Below are 6,985 nucleotides of genomic sequence, written 5' to 3' on the forward strand. Positions count from 1 at the left end.
TTTGAAGCGTCTTCACTTCATTGGGTCATTGTAAGATTGAAGTTTTAAATCAGCTAAATTGGCCAAACACCAAAAATGGTGAGATGCACATACTGTAGGACTTAAAGGTGCCCTCAGTAACCTTTTGATCATGTCATCTTGGACTTACAGTGGCACCTAGTGGTGTGGATGCAGCATCATTCAAAATCATAGTTTTCAGTTACAGATGCCATTGTGGAAATTCACTATTCACAATCAGCTATGATTAATTTAATCCAAGAGTGAAAGTGTCCAATAACAAGATGGAAACTGAGATTAAGTGAGTTGTATGCAACTGGTCATGTGATTCTTAAATGGCAGCCCCCATGAGGGCGCCCCAGCCCCATGTAGAATAAAACAGCTTTTTATAAGGTTACTGATATGAGTCCTCATCTCATGTGATTGGTCATGATTTTATCAGTATTTCCCATATATGCATTCAGGAGCGGCACTGCGACCCTGCTGAATTATGAGCACCACTATTATCTGTTGACATTTTACATGGTTCATTAATATCTATGACACAACGTAACACTTGCCAGCACCAGTCAGTTGTGCACTTATACTGCGTGCAGTCAAATGGGACACATGGATGAAGCGAAAGGGACCCCACCATGTACACGCATGTATTCACAGTAACGTCATCGTGTAGCAGCCCATCAAATGCTGTTCACGAGTGAGTACACATACAAAACAGTGAAGCAGGCGACCCAACATGATACCTCTTCTAGCGGGAAGTCGATTACTCTGATAACTTCTTTGGCAAAGGTAGTATAAATATAGGGCTCCAGACTGCGCATAAATGGTTGCATCTTGCAATTGTTTTTCCTGCCGGTGAGACTTCCTTTTTTTTTTTTAGGGGTCACACTGGTGTGGATAAAATAAGTTTAACCAATGTCTTTTCTTGTGCAATGAGACATGTCTTGCTCAGGATCAAATTTACTAAATTACTCTCCTTCCTTTTTGGACCTTTCTTTTCAGCAATTTTCAACTTTTTTGGCTCATGTGACATTTGTCAAGCCAATATAACTTGATATCACAGCCCACAAACTGGCATAGGTTTATGTGAATACATATATCAAAAGGAAAGCAAATTAATCAAATATGTGAGTTGCCAAATTTAACTCTGTGAAATTGTTCAGTGTTCACTTATCTCACATTTCAGGTCACCTATCTTTTCAACTCATTTCCTCTACTATACCAAAGAGATAAATACACTGGGCCATAATGAGGTTCGGATTAAGAGACGCATATATTAGGCCCAGTATGTAAAGGAATTTCCAACTGAGCTGGTATAAAATGACCAGCTAATTGAAATTTAAGGCAAATTAAACCCAGCAGTGGGTATAAGAGGTTTGAGTTATAAGGGTTTAACTTCCTGTAAAATACCATAACCCAAGGCTGTTGAAGCAGCGATAAGCTGCGGATGGATTGAGCTCATTTTTGGGTAGTACAAGTCTACCTTTTTAATAATCCCTTCATTTTACAAGAATCCCTGACAGCATCTGAAAAGTCCACTGATGTCCTCATTTATAAGATCAGTTTATGAAAGGGCCCTTTGCGAAGATTTAGGAGATGGGAGGGAAAACAAGAGTGAAGGGAAAATTATTGAAAGACACACTTGTGACACTTGAGCGGCTCCTGGTTATTGGTGCTCCTATACCAATTAATCCCAAACCTCCAGTCTACCAATCCCATTTCAGAAAGCCCAGTTTGTGCTCAAGCAAGTAGAATCAGAAAAGAAAGCAATACGAATTTTCTATCATGAGCTTAAGAATTTCTTCTTGGTCATCTTAAATATCGGGAAGCTTATTTAAATAGGCTGTGGCACCACACTTGAAGTCCCTTAATTCTTGAACGAAACTTCTCAGGGCTTACACAAGCAGAGAAAAAGCAAGAGAAACTGAAATAAAGAAAATGGCTGCAACCCACTTTCTCCTTTGTGCTTATCAATGACTAAAGCCAGACAAACAAGGGCCTTTTAACAACAAAAGCAGCAGCTATTAAAAATTTACGCTTTTCTTCCCCGATGAGTCTTCTCTAAAATAAGCTGCCTCCAATTTATTTCTCACATCTCTTTGATAATCTTCAACCCTTTCATGTCAAAAGCCACATCATACTTTTTTTTTTTTTTTTTTTTTTACCAGAACCATACCATATGTCTAGACTTGTTGCCCATTGTGGTGTCTAACTTTTAGAAGAAATTCAATAAGGTCTGTGCACAGCTGTACTGTATATCATAATATATTAAGGTACTCATTGGATATAAAAAAAATAAATAAATAAAAATGAGTGTTTAAGGGGTACAACTGTGCACAAATGTTTAAATGATGGAGACATACATTACAATAAATTATGTAGCAAGTATTCTCTTTTCATTTGCCACTGCGTGGAAATCTGTGGGGATCTGGTGTTTGATGTACTTTCCATGTCATACATCTGATTGGGGCCAAGGCTTTTGAGACATTGAATAAACAACACACTCACCCAGAGAAAAACAAAATGTGCCAAATATTTATGTATTACAATGTTTTCAGGAAAGACAAGAGAGGGTCTGTGTAGGTCAAGGGCTATTTAACGATCATTATCATCTAAAGTGAAATCCTTCTGACACCTGCAAATTCTTTACTGTTCATGAAATGCTACTGGCAAACAGACAATCCACATAAGTTATTTAAATGCAGTGATTTAAGGAAATGTCATTTTGATAGCCGAGTGCTTTCTGACACCATTGTAGAACAGCGATTTCTTCTGACTGGAACAGCTGTCTGAAAAATAGAACATAATTGGGGGTAATTAAAAGCATGGGTGTTTCGCCAAACATTATTACATGTCATGGGTCTTTTGCGGCCTGGCACATACACTGGTAGCCATAAGTTTGGAATAATGTACAGATTTTGCTGTTTCAGAATGAAATTGGTACTTTAATTCACCAAAGTGACATTCAACTCATCACAAAGTAATCTAGACAGGCCCCATTTCCAGCAGCCATCACTTCAACACCTTATCCTTGAGTAATCATGCTAAATTGCTAATTTGGTACTCGAAAATCACTTGCCATTATATCAAACACTGCTGAAAGCTGTTTGGTTCATTAAATGAAGCTAACATTGTCTTTTTGTTTGTTTTTGAGTTGCCACAGTATGCAATAGGCTGGCATGTCTTAAGGTCAATATTAGGTCAAAAATGGCAAAAAAGAAACAGCTTTCTCTAGAAACTCATTTGTCAATCATTGTTTTGAGGAATGAAGGCTATACAATGCTTGAAATTGCCAAAAAAACTGAAGATTTCATACAAAGATGTACACTACAGTCTTTAAAGACAATGGACAACTGGCTCTAACAGGACAGAAAGAGATGTGGAAGGCCAGATGTACAACTAAACAAGAGGATAAGTACATCAGAGCCTCTAGTTTGAAAAATAGATGCCTCACATGTCCTCAGCTGACAGCTTCTTTGAATTCTACCCGCTCAACACCAGTTTCATGTACAACAGTAAAGAGAAGACTCAGGGGTGCAGGCTTTATGGGAGGAACTGCAAAGAAAAAGCCACTTTTGAAACTGAAAAACAAAAAGAAAAGGTTAGAGTGGGCAAAGAAACACAGACATTGGACAACATATAATTGGAAAAGAGTGTTATGGATCTTAAACCCATTGAATTTTGTGGGATCAACTAGACTGTAAGGTGCGTGAGAAGTGCCTGACAAGACAGCCACATCTATGGCAAGTGCTACAGGAAGTGTGGGGTGAAATGTCACCTGAGTATCTGGACAGACTGACAGCTAGAATGCCAAGGATCTGCAAAACTGTCATTGCTGCACGTGGAGGCTTTTTGATGAGAACTCTTTGAAGTAGTTTAAGAAGTTCTGAACATTTTTTCAAATTGTAATAGCAATTTTTCACGTTATTAATGTCCTGACTATACATTGTGATTAGTTGAATGCCACTTTGGTGAATAAAAGAACCAATTTCTTACCATAAGAGCAAAATCTGTACATTATTCCAAACTTTTGGCCGCCAGTGTTTAACTATCACAAACTGATCTGTAAAATGACCACATGCTGTAAAAATGTCTAAGCATTTTCAAGACAATTAAAAAATAAAAAATAGAATATTTTCTGTATTGATGTTTTATTTTTCAGGCACTTATTGAGTCTAAATAGACATACAACGAACAGCACAAAAATAGACATATAACATGCAACACATACCGTTTGGCTTCAAAATTTACTAAAATCCACAGAATTTGATTCGCCTCACCCAAATTAATCTTGCTTCCTCACTTCATTTGTCTGAATAAAGAATTATGCTATAAATAGAGGTATAAAGTGTATTTCATAACCTGAATGGGTATGCTGCAAACATAGGTTTTGGTATTCTTGGTAAGAACCCTAGTGACCATAACACTAATCTTAATTTACACACAACAACAGGTAACAGCAGCATGTTAAGATGTTCCTAAGGTACCATTCCAACAATCTCACTCTGTATCAACAGAAGAGAAGCAGGCTTACCATTGAAAGAAGATGGTCAATCTGAGTAGTGTCTCTGTATGGACTCAGACTGTTCCACACAAAAGGATGATATGCTTTCCTGCACAAAAATATTTAGAGATTGTTTGTCATGTCAGATGTAGTGTACATAGCACTGCAAAATAAGCATCTAAAGAAATGCTGCTGACTATATTTGGCACGACCCTCAAGCAGAACGTCTGATGGTTTGTGTGTGTGTGTGTGTGTGTTCCTATTTGTTTTGCACATCATATAAGCTGTTGCAAATAAGGCACTGCCACTATTCTGGAGATTTTCCATTAGTGTAATACAAGCTCTGGAAGCCAGGCATAAACCTTTTGTGCCATTCTATATGCTTTAAATACAACAATTTATATAAAACAGCCTTCATAATGTCATTTTTAGGTTAAGGTACCAAAGGTATGGAGATGCTCTATGAAAAACCATGAATTAATTTGGATGACTTTAACTAAGAGCTATTTTTTTTTTTTTTTTTTTTTTTTTTTTGTCACAAATTTAAAATGACATTTTTACAGTTGTAGAGGTTATCGAAGTCAAGGTACAAGAATATGCCTCTGGGACTCTATAACTTTTATTAACTAGGTCTGGATGACAAATCAGGACTTTAGTTTTCAATTACCAAGTACTAAGCTCTCTCACCTCTCAGGACGCAGATGCAGGTGGACCTCAGAGATCTTCTTCATCTTAGCTTTAATCTGGTCCAACTTTTCTTTTATCAGTTGTGTATGGGTCTTGTATCTGTGTCTCACTGATGTACTGCTGGGCTTTGGGCAGCATTGGTCCTCTCTATGCTTCTCACTGGGACTCACATCTGAAAAAAACATGACCTATTTGGCATCAGTTTAGAGACAACCACATTTGGCAATTTTATTTTGATTTCATGATAAATTAAAGTATGTGTCCACGAATGTTCATGTGGTGCACGATATGGAATGGTGAAAAGCCTTCCTTTATGTGTCAGACTGGCTCTTGATTTCCTTACTATTGATTTTCCAGAGTGTGTATGAGATGATCTAGTAAAGCCAGCCAATGAATAAATAGACGGATTTGTACTGTATTTTTTCTAGGCACTTGTAGCACTATAGAGAAAACAGATTTAACAGTAACCAACAACAACGAGTGATATGACAAGTATATTACTGAGATCAATAACTGTTTTAATTTCTATTCAGTTGAACCTTTTATTACCCATACATACTGTAGGGTAGGGTTGGGAAGTGAGAAACAGTTCTTATTCAGAGTGGGTTTCATAAAAATAACAAATAAAAACCAGAACCGGATGATTTTCATGACTTAATGGTGCTTGAACGTGTATTAATCTACAGATGTAAAAAATACGCAGTGCTAAAACACTGACAATTTCCTGCAACACTGCTGATGAAGAACTGTTACTGTAATGTGTATTTAAGGCTTTAATTGTGAGACTTATATAAGAGTAATGAGGCCTATTGATTGGTTGTTGATATAACAATGTGTAAAGACACACATTAGCAGTTTTGTTGTAATTGGTGGTATTCTATAAAAACTAATCAATAAACTAATCAAATAATCAGTAAACTCATCATTTAGTAACAGGCAGGTGAGGGCAGTAAATCTAATAAGAATTGCATGTCTTATTTTCAAATATTTCTTCCTCATAAGTAGTCTACTAAAAGAATTGTTAATGGAACCATTAAGGAACTGGATTAAGGAACAAGGAATCAGAACTGGAATCGAAAGCGTTAAATTCCTTGCGTTAAGTAAACAAACACTTCCAGAAACATTACATTTCTCAGTCATCCTTACTTTGTCAGAATTATATGTTGTCAGTAGTGTAATGACCAGTAGTGAATCAGTATTACATTAAATAGTGCTTAATGCACATTTTAATGTGTAGCCTACATAAAACCATTTCTCTCCATTCGCACAACATGATTTAAATAAAACATGTTTCCGGATGAACATCCTTTGTTACTCATGGAACAACATTTTTATTGAACAATCATAACCCTAAACGGGCCTTTAACTGAAGCCTGTTACTGAAATCATAGAGCAAAGACAGGTTGATAAGAATAGTGACTACCCTCAACCCTAAACCTAACCCTAAAAATCTGATTGGTTGATACCAATGTTGTTCCAGGACCAACAAGGATGTTCATCCAGGAACGTGCCCTACTGAATCATATTAAACTTCTTGGTCCATGTTCCATACCTGAGGTTTCTGTGCTGCCAGTTTCATTGCTAATCCATTTTGCTTTTGAAGTTGTTATGTCTTCATTGGATAGAGTACATGGTGATAAGTCTAATTAAAACAGGACTGACAGGTGAGATGAAGAAGGTTGATCAATCCCATTTAAAACTAAATAACATGGGGCACTAAACAGTCTTTTGGATAACATTTGTGTCTAAACAGAGGATATTGTAATACTGAAATTGATGATCTTCTAAAAGTTTGAC

At 36.7% G+C, this 6,985-nt stretch overlaps 1 long non-coding RNA gene across 1 annotated transcript; it reads right to left on the bottom strand.

Moving 5' to 3' along the window:
- Nucleotides 1–114: 114 nt before the first annotated feature.
- LOC127443623 (uncharacterized) lies at nucleotides 115–5,704 on the bottom strand. The gene is made up of 3 exons (XR_007897683.1): nucleotides 5,189–5,704; nucleotides 4,532–4,610; nucleotides 115–2,786 (listed from the first exon to the last, which is right to left on the bottom strand). It is a non-coding gene; the product is annotated as an uncharacterized LOC127443623 (long non-coding RNA).
- Between the last annotated feature and the right edge of the window lie 1,281 nt (nucleotides 5,705–6,985).

Source organism: Myxocyprinus asiaticus, chromosome 1 (assembly GCF_019703515.2).
Source record: "Myxocyprinus asiaticus isolate MX2 ecotype Aquarium Trade chromosome 1, UBuf_Myxa_2, whole genome shotgun sequence".
Lineage (NCBI taxonomy): Eukaryota > Metazoa > Chordata > Actinopteri > Cypriniformes > Catostomidae > Myxocyprinus > Myxocyprinus asiaticus.